We start from the raw sequence: 23,230 nt of genomic DNA on the forward strand, positions 1-23,230 counted from the left end.
TTTTCTGGTAGCGAAATCAGCAAACAAGTACCTCTACACATCAATTTCTTGTTGGCTCTATATGTACTGGTGTAATGTGATTGCAGAAATGAAATTTTGAGTGCTTCGTTAAGGAGTCGCATAGCCTCAGGCCATGCAGTCGAACAATTGGCGAAACAAACTGCAGCAGAATATAACCCATCGGAGTTTGGGATGGACATACTTAGATACACATATGTATATATCTTCAGATGTATAAATATGTAAGTAATGGCGCATAAAACAGGCGAATTGAATAAGAGTTTGAGTGTACTTAAGTATGAGTAGATAGATATACAAGGAATGCACCGCGACCTTAGGTGTATTGTGCCTTAAGTCAATGCGGTAGCTATTTTAAGGAAAATGTTAAAGTGTGAGATTGTCAAGTATTAATCCGATTATTTTAATATTACTTAGTATTTCCACAAAGCATAATATAAATCAGTGCAGTCTGTATTATAGAAGTCCCTTCGGGCTCCCAAAGACTGTAAATGTTAGAAGGTCGAAGATTTTTCCTTGCTTATCCGAGAGGGTTTTCAAATGACTGAAAGATTAAATGAGAAGTTTAATCGGTTTAGAGATTTTTGGTTTGTCCATCATCATCACTATTCCACAGCAGTGTTCCAAGATCTGAAGTATTCCTTTAGGGTGCATTGCTGCAAATAACCCTTGAAGGAGTTGAATGGTCTGAGGCAGCTTAGGAGCATATCCCATTTGTATGCTGAAGAGACCCACAGACTGCAGTGATGTTTCAACTTAAGGCTTTCAATTTTTAAAGGCTTTGATATGGTCCTGTAAGAATATGAGATTCAGCTGCAACGACCCTGCTTTAACTTCCATACATACTTAACTCTTCCAGTTTCGAATTTCACTCGGCAACATGCTCTAAATATTATTTAAATAAATACAAATTCCAAAACACAATCTTCATATATAAAGACATATTATACATTTTTATTCGTAAAACCGCGATTTGAATGGAATGAACTGCTTTTCAACTAAGCCCAGCACAGAATTGCAATCTAAGGGCACCGCGGCATTGTGGCGTCATTTGGTGGCTGCCGCGCATTGAGAGCAGCAGCAAATGAGGCACATTTATTCAGCGCGAGAGGGATTTGCTGCTTTGGTTTAAGACTAACCCAACAGAACAGAATACCTTTAGCACTAGTAAGCTTGCTGACTGAGTGTGTGAGTCCAAGTACCACTAGAGAAATGCCGGTTTAAGGAAAATTGAATGGAAAATAAAACCAAAACGAAAAAATTTAAATCAGTAAAAAGTAAATCATTTGTAACGGACACAGGCTGAAGTTTTTGACTCATTCATTACGCTTCCTGTGTCGGCACAAGCAATGCAATTTCGGCTAGCACCAGGCAGCTACTAAACGTATTCGCTCCCTCTCTTTCGCGCACTCTCTTCTCCACACTAGTTGCCAGCCATTGCTTGCGCTGCGACTGCAGTGAATCAATGAGAGACATCAATATTTTATGATCTATTCTTCCGGTGCATGTCGTCTATGGTCCATAGCAGCTCGCCGCAAACACACAATCGCACGAGCGCTTGCCAATCGCAAATTGAAATTGCAGCGCTGACTGCTCGGCTAGCTTGTCGAGTTGCGCTATAAATTTTACTTTACTCCAAAATTCACACAAACAACAAAAAAATACATAGTGAAAGCCAAAAATGTATGCTTTGCTGTGGCAGTTCCGATGCCTGGCATGTTGGCTTACCGAGTTCGCTGATTTGAGTTCGATTTTATATGGCTTTGAGCTTGAGCCCATGGCTGTCTGTATACACTCCCATACATGTGCACTCGTACTTTTATATGCTGCCTGCCTGCGCTTCCTTAGCCTTTCGACTACATTCCATATTCCGGCAATGACACTGCAGCCGGATGTTAATATATTGTCCTTGTTTCCGGCGAGTATTCCGTTGCAAGCTGCTTAGATTTTTTCCAGCTTTGCGGCAAACTGGCATATGAGCTGTGTGTTGTCGCAGGCTTTTTACGGCTAGTCATCAATTTGTTGTGGAAAATAGTTGAATATCTGCACATTACTGACGCGGTGGGAAATGTTTGGCATTGCATAATCTTTGGCTATATTTTAAGTGATTGGTAAGGAGATCTGTCTGTTGAAAGGGGTTCAAGAAAGTTTGGTAGAGAAGAACTTGATTAGTTTTATTGGGAAAAATAGTTCGAAAACAGTTTCAAATACTGTATTTACTGGAAAATTTCGAAACTTGTTAATTTACTGGAAGAGCAGACTTGATTCTCTAACTCATTGTTCCACTTAATGGACCTATTAGGGATTTTACAGACCCCAGAATTAGATCTTCTGCGTGTTTAAAATGCAGGAATATGGAACCCAATGGAATTTATAATACTTTGACAGATTTATTATTGTTTTGGGAATTATGTATAGAGCTTGCTTTTCCAGATGCCCATAACTTCATATGAGAAGCCAACAAAAAGTGGTTGATGATATTTTGGTTTGATGGTATTTGTTTATTTATTTATTGGTCTAAATGGAAAGAAAGATTAGAAATACGAAAAGACTTTTTTGACCACCCGATATTCAATAGCCCTGCACAAAAAAATTAATAAATAAAAACATTGATTGTGTGCTGGATTATTTGCTTTTCCATCTTAATGATATTTCTATCTGTAATTCTGTCAGCACAAAAATATATTTCTGCTTTCTTCTCAAACTAAGGGAAATCAGAAAGTAAGCCAGGTTTACAGGTGAGTTATTGGAAGCTTATCTAAAGTATTATAACCAGCTATTATCCTTCTACTATCTACTAGAGATAATACTAACTACTACAGACTATTATAACAACTTGTTTCTTCGATTCGTCATTCTTTATCACTCGTTCATTTGATTTTTCGAAAGCTATTGAACTTGTATGAAAGCCACAAAGCCTTCATAATACTATCAGCTTACTAAAAATCTTATTTGATAACACAAAGGTTAAATATATATCTATAAATTGCATATATTTATCACTAACACACACATACACTATCCACACACATAGATAAATAGTTTCTTTTAATGCAAATATTTAATGGGATACTACATTAATCATAATTTAATGCTTTCAAAGAGCGAATGCGTGAAATTACAGACAAACACACCTACAAACACACACAGCCAGCAACTACAAATTTGCATATATGTATGTATGTATACTATATAAGTATTGTATTGAGCATCATGTATGATATTGCGGCATTATCAATGAAATTGGTAATGTTAATCCGTAAAATTGTGAGACGCGCCAATGCTGAACATATTAAATTAATTTGTGATTGTGATTTGCATGAATTGAGCGCATAATTTCCTTAATATCCTTATTGCGCGCTACAAACGCACAAACATACTTAGGCGCGCACACACACAGGGACACAATGGGTGGCAATGAATTGTTGATATTTCATTTCCTTTTTGAATGACTGTAAGCAAACAAGCCTTTTATGCAAATACTTTCATACATGTTACATATACACACACACAGTTGTGCGTGTTCAAATATAATTACTTGAAATATTGTTGCTTTTGTTAGTGTATAGTTGTATTTTTATGTCGTCAGCTAGAGTTTGTGCTATAAATTAAAATTAATGACATATGCCATAGACATAAATACGAGTGCAGGCAAAAATTTAAATAAAATTTTATTGTAGTACAGTGAAGCATTGATAGGATGAACTTTAGTTTATTAAGACACTTAAAAAATTCAATTTTAAGGATTATTTTCATGTAATTTATAACTTTAGCTGCAGTGTTATGTTGTGTGAAGAGTATTGATAAAAAAAAACTTCAAAATGGTATATTAGGGTGTGCCAAAAAAAATTTAATATTTTGTTTTCGCTTGGTACTTGGTAAAAAAGGTGCTTAGACGGCTCTAAAAAAGTACCTCCAAGTAATAATATACTCAATTATATTGTATACTAGGGTGTATCATAAAAAATCGAATATTTTGTTTTCACTTCGTACTTTGGAAAAAAATCTATTTAAACGGCTCTAAGAAAGTCTCTTCAAGTAAAATATGATTATATTTATGTATATTAGGGTGTGTTCAATAAATCGAATATTTTGTTTTCGTTTGGTATTTCGAAAAATAGGTACCTAGCCGTCTATAAAAAATTCTCTCCAATTATAACCACTTATCTGCGTTACAAAATTTATTCATATTGCTTAAAAATAAGAAAACTTCAAATGTTAAGATCTCTTAAACGGTTGGGTTTATGAAAAATCGTAAAAGACTTTTTTGTAAAGCTTTTAATTTTCTCAAAAAAATGTGAAGCGAGGTATATTTTAAAATAAAGAAAATCGAGATTTTTCTTTGTAATAAGAGAAAAAATAAAAAAAAGATATAGATGTGAATTTCTTATCAATTTTTTGCTAAAAAAATTCCAAAACATTAAAAAATTTATTTTCAAAATCGATTTTTTACTACATTTAATATTTAATATTTAATAATTATTTTTATTTTTTTTTTTCTATTGCCACCGAAAATTCAAATTTTTTGTCCAAAGTTCTTTATATTCAGGTTTCACTGTATTTTTAACATACAAAAAATATTTATTTTATATTTTTTACAAAAATTTCAACTCATTGGTAAAAATTAATTTTTAAAATTCTTCCTATCCATACTTCACTGTACTCCGGTTTTTTATTAAAAAAAAAAATTCTAACATTTTATTATACTATATGTATATAATTTAGCATGAGCGTTTAAAACTATGAAAATTCCACATATCTACACTTCACTGTACTCTGCATAACCCCCATATGTTGCATATGTATGTAAGCTTGTATGTTCGTGTAGCTTATTTATAAATTAATTTTTTATACAAAGAAAGCTGCCACACATCAGCAAAATGTAGCAAAGCTGAAAAAATACACATCACATAGCAAAAAATAGCTCACTCAAACAACCGCAAATTTGTGTACATGCATACAAATACAATACACGCGCCGCTTGTTTGCATAGCAGCGCAAATACACGTGTATATGTAAGTAAATATACAAACTACCACACACCCACAGATGCCGAGAATAAAGCATAATAAATCAAAAGCAAATATTAACATTGATCTTAAAATAATTTAAATGCCTACAATGAATGGCTGCAGCAGCGGCGAGTGATAGGCAGTGTGTTACGTACACGCCATGTTGGCCATGATAATGATGCGCTGCTAACTAACGCATACGGGCAGCCGTGCAGTGGTGTAAGAGCTATGGCTGTGTTGCTTATTTGCAGAGTTGAACGAACATATAAATACTTGTTTACAGCTATTTGTCAGTGTGTAGGTGTGCCTATGCGCCATATGTGATAGTGCTGCTATTGGTTTGTGGGATGATGCGTTGTTAGGGAAATTGAATTCTCGTTATCCACTTCAACTTCAACTAAAATTGTATGCTAACTGTAATAAATACACACATATACAAGCATATATGTGCTGACAAATAAATGTAATATCTATATATGTGTGTTAGGCGGTGTTTTTTTCCTCAAACTCGCTTTACGTTCCAGCTCTTCAATCACTATAGTATTCTAAATGCTTTCACACAACATGTACTTCTGCTTCCGGTTGTCCACATAGTGGATAATAAAATGCTCAAAAGTGTGGCTGTCTGTATATTTTATTGGAATGCATTGGAAATTTTCAAACACACTGCGCATATTTAGGCAATAATCTACAAATCTCGTAACTACAAGTGAAGAATTCAACAGTTCTATAAATTTCCTTCACAATGGTTTGAGTTAGACTGTGTTATAACATTCAATCAGTTTTTTTTTACTGCGAGAGGGTTAAGCTTTCGAATCACTCAATAAAAAAATAAAAAACACTGAAGTCCGCGGGTTGAAAAGCAACTTTTTTCGAGGCGATCCAAGTTTAATCTAATTTTCAAATTGAAAACAGAAGAACCATAGAGACCGCTGTTTCAGTGAATATATACCATAGGTACTTCTAATGTATTATATTTAGGTTGGATTCTACAAGTATTGCTGATGATAAAGGTAACAGCATTATGCATAATGAAATTTCAGATATTTTATCTTATATTTTATTGGTTAGTTTATAGGTTAGCAGTTCGATATATAAGTACGATTTAGGCAATATCTTTGTAGATTGTGGCGTTGTCTCAGACAATGTCAAATTGTGCAAGCGCGTGCAAAATGTTTGTAGTTATTAAAAAATAATGAAAAGAAGTTACTCAAATTTGAAACAAGTTGGCAACCCTATACATAACAGATAAATAAAAATATATTTTTTCATTAAACGGATTTTTGATGTTATTATAAAAACAAAGAAAAATATTTTCTAAGTTCGAAAAAGGTGGCAACTCTATACAACAAAAATATAAAATTAAAATGCAATTTTCGTTTGAACAAATTATTATAGTTATTAAAATATATTGAAAAAAAAATTTCAAATTCGAAACAAATTGGCAACTCTATGCAACAAAACTGATAAGTAAAAATTTATTTTTCATGAAAAAGGGTTTTGATTAAAATAAATTTTTATTAAAAATTATTGAAAATATTTTTTAAAATTCATAAAAGTTGGCAACTCTTTACAACTATAATAATAAAGGAAACTATTTTTTTCATGAAACGGGTTTTTGAAGTTACTAAAAGTTATATTGAAAAAATATATTCAAAGTAGAATATACAATATGAGAAAATTTTATATATTGCCTTGGCAACCCTGTTGTTTGAAAGGAGTGCTTTAGTGGTTTGTGGGAAAACTAGAACTATTATTTTTTTATCCACTCTTGTTGAATAATTTTTTCAACCATATTGCCAGCATTACTTGACTGAAAGATTACCTCATTTCTCCCAGTGCTTCAAAACCATTTCCGAAACTTTGTGCGTTGTAGCTGTGTTACGGCCATCGCCACTCAGTTATAGCATCATAGGTCAATACTATATCCTTCCATACCATAACTTTAGCTTTGCACACACTGTATGCAAATCATTTGCAACAATACAATGTTAATGCCATTCTCCTCACGCGCCAGTTAAACAGCGCTAAAAACTGAGAAACTGAAAAAAGGTAGAAAGGTTAGGGGTCAGCACATCCTTCACTGCTGCCTTCAACAGCGGGCTACTAAAATCACATTGTTTTCACATTGATTTTGATTTTGCTCTTGATTTCGAATTTGATTTGCTTGCTGCGCTGAGTTGCGAGAGCGCTTATGCTTAAATGTTTTTATGTCCGCACCGCTTGTTGGTGTTCGTGTGTTAGACAAGTGGTGTGTGCATAAATTTAACCGACATCAATTCGAGAAGCGCCTACAACAGACTCATCACACACTTACACACAAACCAAAGCACCCACTTTTGTATTTGTAGTAATTTGGGAGCTAAAACAAAGTGGAAAATAGCCACCACTTTACTCGCACACTTCACCAACTTCTCTCTCCCGACTCCACCACTTACATGCTAGTTATTATACTTTTCAGCACTAACCCCTCTAATCCGCTTGTACAAGCTATTTTATTTTTTTGCCCAACTTACTCGACATTTCAGACGCTTGCAGTCAAATGTGTCGGTTTGTTTGAAGATACCGTTCGGCAATTGTTTGGCCATTAGAAATCCATTATTGTTGCTGGTCCATTGGCATCCAACGCCTGACCATCTATCTGGCCATACAAACAACCAACCAACCAAGCAGTCATTCATCCATCCGTCCATCCTCTCCAACAGCCAACCAGTCATTCAGCCAGCCAACCAGCTAACCATCTGACGCGCTAACTACATATATAGCGGCAACAGCCCTGCAATCCATTCATTCTTGTCTGCCGACCGAGTCTGGATTGCTAGCTATTGACTGTTGCTTCCTGGCTGCTAGCTGTCATTGCTGATGTTACAGATGACTACGGCGATGATGATGCTGATGATGATTGTCGACAAACATATTGAAACAAATGAAGAACAAAGAAATCTCATTTAGTCCATCGGCACGGTCATGGCGCTGGTGCGGTGTGCGCGCTGGTGTGCCTCTGTGGCAAGGCGTTTGTCTATAACTCGACGTGTGTATGTGTATGTATGTATCATGTGTGAATCTGCCATGCAATATGGCTTGTATTTCCTGATTGTCTCCTGTTATTGCAGCGAAAGTGCATTTCTTGTTGTTGCTGCTTGTTAACTGCAAACCAAGTTACACACACGTAGACGCCTATACCTAACGGCGGCTACTCGTCTGTAGCTAAATATTTGGTTATCAGTGTGTATTGGCAAGTCTCCGTCAGTCACTGCCATGCCTTTGTACCCAATTGATTACGCTGTGTTTGTTGTTTCCACTTTTTTTGTCCAGCCATTTCACTCCTCCTGCTGCCGGCTACGGCTCTACGCAAACTTTTTGACTCCGCAAATTTGAGTTCTGCCAAATTAGAAATCAAAATTGAAGTAGATATTTTAATGGTGCTTCGATAAAGTGCATTCGTAGTAGCAGTAGGTGCTCTTTATCATGCAGGCGAGTAAGTTGATCTCGAAGGATATGCAATTGGTTTGAAATGATTTTTGCTTGCGAAATACCCAATTGCTTGATGTAATTTGATTCTGCTGACGGAAATTGTGAAAATTGCAGAAAATCCTGCTGAGTAGTTTTATATTTGTAGTCTTAACAGAAAAAATGGTAAGAACTATTGGTTTAAGCTAAAAAGCAAGTACTTCTATTACTCATGGTTGGTTTACTGATTTCGAAACCACTGCAATAGTTCTGGCTTACGGAAATTCCAAACAGGGAGAGTTTTGGCACTATATCTGGAAAGTCTTGCTCCAAATTAGCAGATGAAAAAGAATGGTGAGTAAATTATACAAGCAGCATCTTACAAGGCCACTCATAATAGGAAGATGAACGGGGTCAGTCAGGTACTCCGCCGCTGTTACAAGATAGACAATCCAAATCGTCGATATGACTTATCAGTATCAGAATTACGAGGCGTACAAATATACGCAGAGACAACAAATTTCGATGCTGTTATCTCCAAAAGGTGTTGGGGAAGGCCGGCATTCGTTACTAAAAGTGGTATAACTTTAACTGAGATCCCTTCAGGTACAGAAGTTTTACTGTATACTTCAGCTCCTCATGTAATGTATATATTTCATAGGGTCTCCAACTCGGATAAAAGCTTTTAATTCGAGGCATGCTGAGAATTCCCTAACTTTAAGTAACCTTCTTCTTCTTCTTTTGATTTCTAAAGCCGTTGGTTGGTCTTTGTCAAGAACTCAAACGTTCTCCACTTGCTTTTACCCTTTGTGAGCTCACGCGAGTTGTGCAACGAAAGTGCAGACAGGTCGTTAAGCACTTGATCTCACGATTGGATGCTTCCGTTTGGTTCCGAATCTAATGGGCTTTTAGTAGGAGCGTCAACTCAACAATGCGAATGACATGGCCTAACCGGCGCATTTGTTGAATTTTTATCCGCTTAGCTATATCCAAGCGCCGTAGATCTCATGCTGGTTCCGAGTTATTCAAAGCCTTTTCAAATGTGTGGCTACCAATAGTGAGGCTGCGCTTAAGGGGTGAGGAGTCATTGTTTATGCCTTCCAAGAACTTTGAGAAAAAGCTTCGTTAACGATTCTGCTGACTAGTCCAATGGTGTCAATGTGATCTGGTACCTCAAATAACCAGGTATAATAAAAAAGCAGTAAACAGCTTTGGTATTACTATTATTTACAAGAGACGTAGTAGCTTCGGTCGTCTTCTAAGACACTTCATTATAGAAATTTTAAATGCATGGTATACCGCCTTCAAAAACTTAAAGCATATACAGTCAAACCCCGGTCTGGTTCATAGTAAAAATCACCGCACAAACTGTTGGCGTCGTAATCAAACAGCTGTCAAATATACACTATTTGACTTATGAAGATCAAATTTAACACAAAAAAAAGAAAAAAAAAGATCAAATCCACGCAAACCAAAAGAAAGGTTTTAAAAATTAAAGATCAACAGTCCGTATAAATTTGATCTTGAGTGAACCATAGCGTCTAGCGGCTACGTTTAAAGTAATTCAAGCGGCTCCCAGTCTCCAAAAATTAACGAGAAATAAAATCTGTTGATAATTACGCAAATAACTGTTATTCACTTGAGTGTATAAATACAAAAACTTGTCCGGGCTGATTTAAGTACTCGCCAGCTACCAACTTCCAACTTCGACTGCAACTCTGGCGACTCTTTCCACGCGGGAGTTTTATGGCTAGCAAAAGACAGAGTTACTTTTGAATTTCGAAGACTGGACATTAAACAAGAAGACTAAAGAACAAAAAAAAGTAAATATAAGGACAATAAATATGTATAAGCAGCAAAGCAACAGTGCCTTGGGAGCAGAGTGAAGCAATTGCTGCTGCGGAAAACTTGCACAGCTTCTTGCAGGTTCAGACTCACTACTTTATGCCGTTCGTTTGCTACATCTTTTACTTTTAGTTAAAATTCACCAACGCTTGCCTAAGCTTACGGCTCGGTTAATGTGTAAGCTTCGCCAGCCAGCGTCGTTGTTGCAGTCGACTCGCTTGTCAAAGTCAAAGTCACAACTAAAGTCCGAATTTGTAAATCTTTTTGTCACACAGCAGCCGCTTTTTGCGCAACATGAAACAAGCATACAAGAAAATAACAATTTCCAACAACTACTTGTACACACCAAGCGACAGCCAGCAGTTCGTTTGGTTGGCAACGCCATACAGCAGTGTGTGCGTTAGATTTTGGGCAGACCAGAGCCGTTTTGTGCCTTTGCAAAAGTAATTGCAAACATTTTGTTTTTGTATTTTTTTCATTTTGGTTTTTTGTTTCTTGCGTCTTTCGTCGTCAGTTGGAAAATTGAATCTTGATTATGTGCGAGGCGAAATTAAGAAAGTTCTTTGCTTTGCGAAACGACCACGCAGTCGCCGGAAGGATAAGCGTCGGCGCAGTGCCAGTGCAGCAGCGGAAAAAATCTCTTTTGCTCTGTTTGTACTTTAACTCCACAGCAGTTATGCAGTTAGTTTTGCATTGAAATATTTATGCCTTTGTGACCGAAAGTTCGTACGCAAGCAAAAGGATTACAATTAATGCTAAGGCAGCACGAAAAGCTTGTTGTAAATCGTGTGTGCGTTGGTTAAGAAGGCAGCGGAGTAATACCAAGTAAGTTGACTGCTTTGCAAGTATGCAGACGAGCGGCTATAAGTAGCATTGCGCACAATTAATTAGTATGTTGGCGTTTTTCTGGCTTCAGCTACAAATGCTGTGCAACAGACTCATTAAGTATTTCGCCTTCCGCTGGTTATAGTGTTGTTGTTTTTATAATTTTTTTTTGTTAATAATAATGTCTTCAAGTGAAACGAATTTGTATAGTTCGGTTTATGTGCAACAGGCGTGAGATATTTAGTGGCTTCGAAGCTTGCCACTAAAGATTGATATTTCTATAGGGTAGTATTCAGGGGTAGCTTGTAGAAAAGTCTCTTAAGGGCATATAAATAACGATAAAATATTTAAGTAATACGCTTATTGCTTCTACTAGCATTAAACATATTATTCTGTCCATTTGTTGGAATCGTGGATTTCGGTCCATTATAACCACCATTCACTCACCTATCAAAATCAATCTTGTATGAAAAATTTCCTTACTTGTCAAGATATCGTCACGAAATTTGGCATGTATTTTTATACAAGACAGTGCTATAACCTCGGTATATTTTGTTCAGATCGGACCACTATAGCTTATAGCTGCCATACACACTCACCCATCAAAACCAGGATTTTGTATAGAAAGTTGTCTTAAAAGACATGATATCTTAACCAAATTTGGCATATGTTATTGTCTAAAATTGTGCTATAATCGCCAGGTATATTGTTCAGATCCGACTACTATAGCTTATAGCTGTCATACAAACTCATCTATCAAAATCAAGTTTGTGTATGGAAAATTGTTTTTATTGCCATGATAACTTCACGAAATATATTATTGTTTAAAGTAGCGCTATAATCGACGGATATATTGTACAAATCCGAACACTATAGCTTATGGCTGCCATACAAACTCACATATCAAAATCAAGCTCCTGTATGGAAAGTTATCTGAAATTGCATGATATCTCTTCGAAATTTGCCAACCTTCTTAGCCTGTCTATCACAAAAATCATTTCACAATAACAGCTAAACTGTCAGCAAAATGCCTCAACTAAAGTTAATCAAAAATATATATCAAAGCATACATTATAGCCCAACGAAAGAACCTGATATTACGTACAGTAGCAACACAATTTAAGCACGCGATTAACGGCTCTAATTTGTGCACATTTTTATTACAATTCAATTAATGCAACACGATAACTTACAATACAGCTTAATAATGCAATAAACAAACAAGTTTATGATTACCATAAGCAGCAACTAACCGAAAGTGAAAAAAACTTAACGCCTGGCCAACTACTCACGCCACACTTACACACTGATAATGCAACAACAACAGTTAATTTATTTTTATTTTTATTGCAATTTTTCTCGCTTGCAAATAGAAATTATCTTTCGTACTTTATGTGCAAATAAATGGGTATGAATATTTTACAAGGGCCTAATGGAAAAAAGAGGTGAGAGCCTAGCATTTTCGTGCTGAAATGTTATTTTTTTATTTCTTTATATACTAAACAGCTGGGAAAAAGCGATTGACCTGAACAATATTGCTATAAATAGTAACTCAATCCTTAATTTTATATTAATCATGGATAAGATTATACATATATGTCGTGTTTTAAGCGATTTACGCTTATAAGACATTGAATTTTTTTATTAACCAAAGGAGAAGTTTAGATACATTTTTCGCAACGTATGAAATGGTATGAAAAAAATTGGAAAATAGAAAAAATATATGGAGAATGTGATTCTGTAAGTAGATTACATTATCGTACCTGTATATAAGAATTTTAAAGGGATTTAGAAATTGGTTAGGTTAATCTGATAGGCCAAAAAGCCACACATAGTTCAGTTTGGTCCTCTACGGTACTAGATGGATTTCACTTCCTAAGTTCAGGAGGAGTAGTCATCGGATTTAGAACTGTAAGGTATTAAATTTTCTTATTAGTCGGTCGAGCAGTAGAAATAATTTTTTTATACGAACGAAATAATAGGTACAATGTTGAAAAACAGCATAGGTATTTTCAGTGTGAAGAAAAGTGTATAGAAAACAGCGGTTTAAAAAATGGTATTTAAAATACTGTAGTCTTCCCAAAGAGACCCGAACGACTATACACACTTTATAAAACCAGAATTTTTGCTTATACTGTATACTACTTGATACAACCTATCATCGCACTGCAGCTCTATGAAATTCTACTTTTCCATACAATTTCTCAGCTCATTTAGCTTATGCTCTGTTTATTGCAGTTTGCCAATTGCCAATACACTCTTATTTGTCTACCACAAATCCGCCTTGCGCCCTGTTTTTATATAACCAAGTCATTACTTTGAAGTATGCCACAGCATATTAGTGTGCCATGCACGTATTTTCAGACGAAATATTATTATTTCTCCAATAACATAACCTTTTGCCGAGCTCACATTAAGCATACCAACACCCGCCTATCAGCACGGTTTGCCAGCATTGTAACGGTCATTTGTACACATTGTAAGTTTGTAGAGTTCGTATATGTATGTATGTATGCTATTCTTCCATATCTCTGTGTGTTCTGCATGCGCCCATATCGATACTAGTCTCATCTATTTCTCCCACCACGCTGCTATTATCATCATCATCAGCGCTGCGTACGTGTATGCTTTGGTTAAGTACTAACGTCCTCATAAATATTGATCTTTGTGAAATTGTCCCAACTTTGAGCATATTATCGTAAGACCACAATGCAAGCAATTTCAATGCCTCATTAAATCTTGAGTGTTTGTAAGAAAAGGAGTTGACAAGCCCAGACTTACGAATGTGGGAGTATAGGAGTGACCAAAAAGGATAACAGAATATTGTAGTTCGTATCCTACATTTTTTTTACGCATACACAGGAAGTATGTGATTATAGGGGGTGTGCCTAAGAGCGTGGCTATTAATTATGTGCAATAAATTGACACCTTGGATTTGAGGTTTCAGCCAAATTTGACATAGGTATTGCGCCTAATCGCTTTTAAATAAGAAAGTTGTGTCGCTTTTTGTTTTTATTTTTCAGTTAGGAAATTATTTGGGTTCATTTGGGTATAACTCGGGAAAAGATGATAAATGTCAACTAAGTAAGGGAAAGGTTAGATTGTTGATCCCATGACAGGGAAATCACACTAAAATATACTTAAAATTTTTGTGGAGGTCATAAAATGAATACGAGTTTGAGAAATGATTATAACCACTTTCAAAAAGACTCTATTCTTGAAGAATATATTTTTATTATATAATTTTTTAACCGAAAATATATCCGAATTGCTAGATGGTTCTCCCCTTTAAAATCCAAAGTAAGTAAGTATGACAAATACTTGAACAATATGTATATATAAACCACACCCACTCAAAGAATAGTTTGAGAATTATTAGTAACCATTTTCAAAAAGATGATATTTTGAAGAATATTAGCTTTCCTTAAACATATGTTATTGTTACCTAATATTATATCCAAAAATATCTCCAAATTTTATCTATTATTATCCAATTTTTAACCGAAAATATATCCGAAAGATTTTTCGCTTCAAAATCTAAACCAAAATTGACATGCTTGAAAAATATACACAAACCACACCCACTCAAAGAACATGGCAAACAACAAATGTAAGTAATACAATGTTAGACTGTTTTCAAATTTTCTAGACTCTTATGTTTGCCAAAAACTTTTGAGCGGCCATATTTCTTTTCAAATATACACATGTATTTACATATAGATATTTGGCACTTCCTTCTGTGCTTATCGCGTTCAGGCAAGACAACAAAAAAGTTATGCTCAACTGCCTAAAGGCTTTCAAACTTTGGGTGCCTGCATCTACATGCCCAGGCAGCTGCAAATTTATATCAACACACACACACACATTCTTTCATAAGCGCGCTTACATATTTCCTCATTTAAAATAATCAAGAACTTCTGCAAAGTAGCCTTGGTCGTAACTCATCTTCTAAAACTGGCTGTTATTTGGTACACATACTCAATCAATTTGCTACGCATAACCGAAATCAGTTGCTGCTTTGGGTAATAAGTTTTTCAGCTATCTTTTGTGGCGCTGCTTCATCTTATTTGCCGGGCAATTTTTCTTTATAACGCACATTTATTTTTAACTTTACTGCGTGGTGAGGTTTCCATATATTTCTTCCGTATTTTATTTACAGTTTTATATATGTATGTCAAAAGCATGTATGTGTCTTAACCCTGCAGTGCGCTCGTGGGGTAGGTCATGCCTTTGAGTTTTTAATATTTAATTTCTCAGCAATAAGATGCTTTGCTGCTAATTGAAGGCTATATTATTAATAACTCTATGTAAAGTAGAGAAAAAATTGAAGACAAGCTGTGTTGATAATGAAAATCAAATTCTTGGTGCCTAAGGGTATGCTACATGTTTTATTGAAAGCTAAAATTCTGAAGGTTATTGCTTCAGCACTCACGTATTTCACTACTTTTTATAAAATGTTACTTTGAGCATTAAAATCAAATTCATTGTGCCTAAAAGTATGCCACACATTTTCCTGAAATTTAAATTATTGCTGTAGCTTACACCTATTTCACTTTCGCGTCATTAACTAAGTATTAAATATGACTTCCTTCACTGCCTACAAAAAGTGAAAGCCATATATTCATCAGTAGCTGTTATTTAACATCTAGCCTGTTGTACCCTTTTCGCTGTTGAGCTGTCAAAAATTTGTAAATTTTTTAGTAGCTGTGGCATATATTTACTTTCTTGAAGCTTTAAATATAAGCATGTTCGAATTTTAACGAACTGTTTATTTTAACTGTATGCCACATTTATATCTTTCTAAGACGACTCTTCGTAAGGCAAAAGCCTAAAAGTGTACACTTTTGCGAATTTTACGCCTAAATGTATACTTATACGAGACTTTTGCGCACACGGATTTCTGAGCGTCGGAAAAGTCTCAAAATAGCCGCCGGACTTTCAAACAATTCACAAATTTACAACTTGAAATTATCATAAAGGAAATCGTGTTTTTAATGTATTACTTTTTGTTGAATGGCGTTGATTGTTTGGTGATGAATGGAAGGACGAATATATAAATTGTTAAGGATATGTAAAATAGGTGATTCGGATGGCATAAATATGACTTACCTTAGCAGACTTAGGCTGGTGTTTGAGTGGAGAAGGCTGCAAATGAAAAATAGAAAATTTTATTTAGAGTTATATGGACAGCTTAAAAAATACGTTACACTTCTACTAAGTAGACTGAAATAGTTTGCTTAAACTAAATGATAAACAAACAATGAGATGCTTCTTTGAATGGGTCCTCCACTAATATCAATGATTTATTTATTAAAATATTAATAAACTGGCAAAACATTCGATTTTAAGCTTATTTTTTTCAGCCAAGACGACAAAAAGAAATTAAAATAAAGCTTGCTACTTTGGAGGCGCCTACATGTATACTTTAAGTTAAACGTAATGGATGCTAAGAGTTGAACTCAAGAATATAAAATGAGTCGTTAACTGCTACCGGATCCTCGGCATCTATCATTTATGTCATAACATGACAACTAAACAAAAATTTTGACTGTTCTAAAGGTCAACTGTTTCGTTGTTTTTGCAGTATGTTGGCATTTATATCACTTTTGTTGCATACTTTTTGACGTGGCTTTACGTAGAACTTAGTTAAGCCGCTATGACAGCTTTTCAAAACATTCAGGTATGTGAACTACAAACATTTTACGATAGAAAGTTTACATAATAAGCCGCGATTCCAGGTAGTGGTTCCATTGTGGGTTACACAAATACATAACTGAACAGTAGGAAAATGTGTTGAGAAGATGTTTTTGTAAAATTACGTGAAATATTTATAAAAAATCAACTTATAAGGCAGAGGCCGAAGGATTACCGACTGAGCTATGCAAATACGTCGGCGAAGAACTGATAAGAGGCATGTATCGGCTTTTTTGCAAGATATAATCGATTGAAAGCATGCTCGACGATTGGAATCTATTGTGCCCCATCTAATTCAAAAAGGGGGACCCCACAATCTGTTCCAAATACCGTGGGATAAGCCTCCTTAATATTGCATATAACGTCTTGCCGAGTGTGTAGTGTGAAAGACTCTTACTGACTGTGTGTCAGTAGAGAAGGAAAATAATAATAATACATATAAGTACATTTTGGGGAAAATGGTTCCATTTCTAAACTTTAATTTGTGAGAAATGTGCATTGGAAGTCACTGTATCGCTTAGCAAAATTTGACGAGTATTTATTTGTGCATTGTTGTTGTTGCGTAGCAGTGCACTATTGTTGCTTTCGTATCCGAACGCGTGATCAGTTTTGGCAGGCGCTTATACAACATGTCAAACGGATATCCGGCAAAGTACCTGAATGACCGCGTGACATGCATTTCATTACGCTTGTATGTCAACAAAACAGACGAATTTACAAGAACGCAGAGTTGAGAGTATTAGTAAGGACATAAAACGTACCGTGTACCAACTTAGACATGAAGCAAAACATAACCAAAATACTCAACTATTAATATCATATGGCCTAGTCATCTGACAGAATCTATTTAACAACCGCCATTTGAATTCAGTAATTTGATGGTAAGAATTCGATGACAGATATTTGAGGGCAGTCATTTGACAGTGACAATTCGACAACAACTGCCTGATAATACCAATATGACGTCAACCATTCGACAGATGCTTTTTCACATATTTGACAGCATTAATTTGATAGTAGCGGTCTGACAGTAGTCACTTGACAACAAATTTGACAGAATAATAATATTCTGACGGTATTTGACAACAGCTATTTGACAGTATCATTTTGCTAGTAGGCATCTGACAGGAGATATTTTACGGCACCTGTTTGACAACAGCCATTTCACAGTACGTTTTCGTAGTAGCCATTCAACAGCTGCTTTTTGACAGCAGACCTCTGACAGAACATATTTGACAGCAGAAGCCAACTGACAGCGCTCACTTGACAACAAATTTGAAAGCAGCCATTTGACAGCTGTCATATGACAGTGCAATTGTACGGCACCCATTTGACAAGAGTCCTCTGAAAACAGCACACAAATACTATAAGCAGGTACTAATACAAAGCATGCAATTAAATAAACATACAAACAGGTATGCCAATATGTAGATAAGTGACCTAGTAACAAGCAGTTGCCGGAAGCTGCGACAGGGAAGTTGCCACAAAATGCATCGCCCGAAAATAAGCGAAATCGCACGCACACCGACGCACTCATCACCGGACGTCGAATAAACAGGAGTGCAAACGCCAGTGACACGCTGATACACTCACCGGGTATGCGATAGCCGTAGTACTACATCATTGGCGAGCAAAGACTCGAACACATGCACTCACATATATACTTCACTGTATACACAACGGTGGATGTGTGTAAATTTGCTTAACTGCAGGCACCGATAGCATAGATTGTTATAGCGCATAGCGTTGATGCGCCGTTAATAATGCCGCTAAACGTTAGAGAATCCAAGCTGTAGTGTTGTTTTTGTTAACGGTGTGGCCTGTGAATCAATTCCTGTTTAGGCTGGCCTATCACGCTCGGGGCAGTTGGGCGTGTGATGCGGCGTACGCAATACACCTGCTCATAAATACATTAATGCATTTGGTCTAAGCAGGTATTGGTGTGCCTGAATTTTAGAAACAATAAATGCTGTTATAGATTTTATGGCACGTTTACGGTGCGGAATTTTAATGAAATATTCACTCTAACAAGTAGGTTAATAGCAAATTTAGATTAAATTTCAATCAAAAATGCGGCACAGGGGGATTTTGTGTGATCGTTGGAATAGAAATTGTGTTATGTGCATGAAAATAATAGTAGAAAGGCTATATGCAATTTGACTCCATACAGGGTTTTACTCTTGGTCTAGTCTTTAACGCAGACCTAGCACCTTTTGCATTCCCCGGAGAGTGTAGCAAAGCTTCCTTCTCCGTAGTGATGACGCTTTCAACGCATTCGTGGACAGAGTCTTCATGGACTGTAGCAGCTCTACGTTGCAGCAGTAGCAGCAGCATTACAGCCGCGAACTCTTCCCTTCACAGCAGATGTAAGGTCGCTGGCGACATTGCAATTAGAGTCACAGTGCCCGTCCGTGGTAGTACCTATTACAGCCACGGACTTTTGGGCTGATATCCTAACCCAGTTTTCTTCGTTATCGAGCTCCATGCTATGTTTTGTTTTCGGGAAACCTCGGGTAACCGAGAAGAAAAGGATGGATATATGCATTTGCATCACCAAGGCCTGCTTTGGAAACTACTACTTCATTGCCTAATCGGCACCCGTAAGGGAATATAGCTACGAAGATTTTCGCCGACCTTGCTGAGGTAATCTAGGCCTAATCTTGCGCAATAGATTGATCTGGCAAAGCTCCAACTTCGTTGACCCGTCTGGAAAACAAATTTTTCGAGGCCTTCGTGTCGACGATAATCTAGTTATTCGACTTGAAACTTCTACTCGACCTTCTCATATTTTTAAACAAAAAGGAAGTCGCTTCTCAGTACAGGGTTTTACAGGATTCACCTGGATCCCAAAGCCTCAATCGCCTTAGCTCCTCAACAATAAAAAAACTCAAACGAAGCGGCAAACAAACACCCAACCGCCATTCCGTGGTCGTGGCGTTTTGCCACCGCAGCCAATCATTTCATTACATACTCACTCTACATACAAAATTGAGCCCCCTTGACCATGACAGTCGGCAAGTGATTTTAAATTGCAATTCCTGCGGCTTTCAATTGGATTTTAAAACGAGCAAAACGCTTGTTAACGGCAAAGTTTTCACCACAATAACAACAACATATAGCGCAAACTTTCAAACAGCTATGCGTCAGTGTACACCACCACAAAATATTTGCACATGTCTAACGGTAAGTGGGCGTGCCGCTTTCGACTTGTAATTGCATTATTTATTTACACAAACAATTGAGAAATTTTGCCAATATTTTTCGCTAGACTAAACATAGAATTGCAATACCCAGCCAAGGCTTCTGTCAGTCGGCAATTATGCGCCACTTTGCATACATTCAGGCGCATTGACTTTGTCATTGATTTTCGTAGGAATGAGTGCGCACATTGCATGCCAACATGTGTGCGCGTATTCCTACAACAACAACGTGAACGACAACAACAGCATCGTGCACTGAGCACTTGGGAGTCGACTTGGTCTTTAATTGCATTTAATTGAATGCAATTTAAGTTGAACTGTTGTTTGAATTGTTTACACTTGTTTATGCGGCAGCAATGTCGCCAATTACTTGCCATCTGATTGGTTTCACATTTCAGGGGAGTTTTGCGTATTTTTTTGTTTTGTATTCACAAGTTTTCATGGAGTGAGTGGAGTGTAGCGTCGCGTTGTAGTGGAGGCTAGAGAGGTACACATGTTTAAAATCTTTAAATACCTACATATACGAAGTAGAAATTAATTCGAAAGGATAGTACTATATGAGACGATGCATAAAAAAGCGCTAACGGTATATTTGGAATACGGTATGAAGATGCGGTGTTTCTTCTTCTAAGGGTATTGAGACCTACGAGATGATTCTATAGAGTTTGAATTTTAGAATAATTGTTGTACTGGACAGCGTCGAGTACCCGAGACCTGGATAGAGTTCTTGGGTTCCTTCCGATGAGTTATGCGGTATGTTGTCGAAACATTTGAGGTGGATTAGTGGCTAATACCTGCGACCAACTTAGAGAAACGTTTAGGAGAAATAAAAATCCCATCTCTATTCCTATAGTAATCTATATATTATTCATTTTTGTTCACTGTTTCTTGAAGTCCTCACTCGGAGCTCGTGACTTCCACTTCCAAGGAGTATAAGGTAGAGTAGAGTGTCGCCCTTACGAAAGCTAAATTCTACCGAGTGTAGTATAACACAATTTTAAGAAGCTTTCTTCAGATTGATTGGTAAAAAAATGGGATTTAAATTATACTTGAACGCCACTTCCAGGCAAGAAACTCTATAATCCACAAGGGTTCAAAAAGTAGTACCAATTGTGTCATTATTTCAGATACTTAACATCGTGTTGAGCCTTTGCGTAGGTAGCCACTGTTAATATTTTAGAGATTTGGCACCCAGTGATAATTTTTTCTTCTTAAACTTGGAAAAGCCACTCAGTGAGTAAGGTAATCGGTACCATAGAGGACACTGGGCAGAAAAGTGACTGAAATAGGAAGACAATTGGTGACACGGATTCTAACCGATTTCTGTTTTTCAGATGGTTTAGAAGAGAGGAAGCAGTACTAGGTCAAATGTATCGAGCTATAAGGTTACTGTATTTCGAAATAAGTCGCAATTTGCCAAAACTTTATTTTCATTTTGTTGTTTGAGTGTCTATTGGACCCTATATGAAACCAAGCACTCCTAGTCTTGCTTAAACTTCTCTGCAGCCAAACCTATTCGTATATTGAAGTTGAGGCTTTGTGAGCAAAGTCTATTGTTGTCTGTCTCTAGCGAGTTAGTGAAGAGTGAAACATTTCTCAGCAAAATATATGATTGCTCGAATGACTCTACTGATACTGATTTTGCAACAGTCTCACTCACACTAAACTGTAAGTCATAGCAAGATAGCTGCCAGAAACAATAGACGCTAATAAGAATCTGGCATTGAACTGCGCCAAGCGCTTGTTAGGCATATTAAACATTCACTATATATGTATGTACATATCAGGCAGACACTATTTGCGCTTCATAAATATTCACTAAGTATTAAACAATTAATTACGAAACAATTGCAAATGGCAACACCACCACACGCACAGTGTTGAGAAGAAGCACAAAATAATTAAATACGCAGGCAAATAGTAAGCAAAAAACAAAGCAGAGACGGCAAATATTGAAGGTGCAGCAATGCCAGCTGCATTTGACTTACGCCAAACAACAACAACAGCAAAAACGGCAAGCTCAAGCTGTGCAAATAAGGAATGAAACAATAAGTGCAAACCAAGTAGAAGATACTCGAAAACAAATTGACGGCATTCGATGAATGCGCAAATGAATGACGCTATAGACTTACAAGCAAACGCAAATGCGTGCATGTGTGTGTATGTGTATGGTGGCCGCCTGTCAATGTGTGTGTGCGTGCATGAGCAATTGAATAAGTGAGTGATTGCCAATGCAGCTATGCTATTTTGCATTTTATGGATACACTTGCTGGCGCAGACAGTAAACAATTTCACGTAGTTGTTGTTGGTATTGCTGTTTGCTGCTGCTGCGGTAACTGCGGCTACGACGATTGCCAACAGTGTGATGGCTGGCCATAACGAATGATGGACTGTAGCAAACAGCAAGTCACAGGAGACACATAGCGAGACGAGATGTGTTGCTGCATGCATTGTACAATAACAACAAAGCTGGAAAAATTAAATGCCAACAAACAGGCAGACAGACAGGCAGACAGCCAGCCGAGATAGTCAAAGCAGCAGACAAACAATTGTTACTGATACGCAACGGCATGCGAAGCAAGACAACAAAAGGGTTAAAGTTGCGTGTCTCTGTATGTGTGTGTGTGACGGTGTATGTTCAACGGCAAGCAAATAATTGCAAACGCAGCGTTTGCTTATAGAAAATACTCTTGAGAATTCCACAGCGCAAATATTTCGCACACGCACAGAACAACAAAGCACAACAACACAAACTTTTGACAAGAAACGGCGAAACAGCTGGACGCATGCAAAATATATATTTGACAGTAACAATACAAAGGATATTAAGCAGCACGAAATTGCTTACACATATGCGGCAGATGGGTGGGTGGCTGTGTGTGCGTTTGCGCTTCTGCTTTGCGACAGACAGCCAGACAGGCGGCCGTACTGATAGGCAATTCGAAAGTTCGGCTGTAAGGTTGCAGGGGTGTAGGCTGGCAGGCAGACACAACACGCCGTTACAGCATGTTTGCGCCACACGGCAGTTTGAGTGATTGAAAGGCGCGTTCGACAGATGCGCAAACATTCGGACAGACAGACAGACAGTCGGAGTTGGTTGAGAAGCAATGACAATTGACTGTGTATCTCCACTCAACTCAACTCAGCCGTGCGCTCAGGCAGGGCTCAGCTGGGAGTAGCGACACA

At 36.9% G+C, this 23,230-nt stretch overlaps 1 long non-coding RNA gene across 1 annotated transcript in view; it reads right to left on the bottom strand.

Moving 5' to 3' along the window:
* The window catches only part of LOC125778646 (uncharacterized), a 173,377-nt gene that overhangs the window by 111,239 nt on the left and 38,908 nt on the right, over window positions 1-23,230 (bottom strand). Inside the window, exon 2 of the long non-coding RNA XR_007422835.1 lies at window positions 16,260-16,295. This is a non-coding gene — a long non-coding RNA (uncharacterized LOC125778646). The remainder of the gene's footprint in view (window positions 1-16,259; window positions 16,296-23,230) is intronic.

Source organism: Bactrocera dorsalis, chromosome 5 (assembly GCF_023373825.1).
Source record: "Bactrocera dorsalis isolate Fly_Bdor chromosome 5, ASM2337382v1, whole genome shotgun sequence".
Lineage (NCBI taxonomy): Eukaryota > Metazoa > Arthropoda > Insecta > Diptera > Tephritidae > Bactrocera > Bactrocera dorsalis.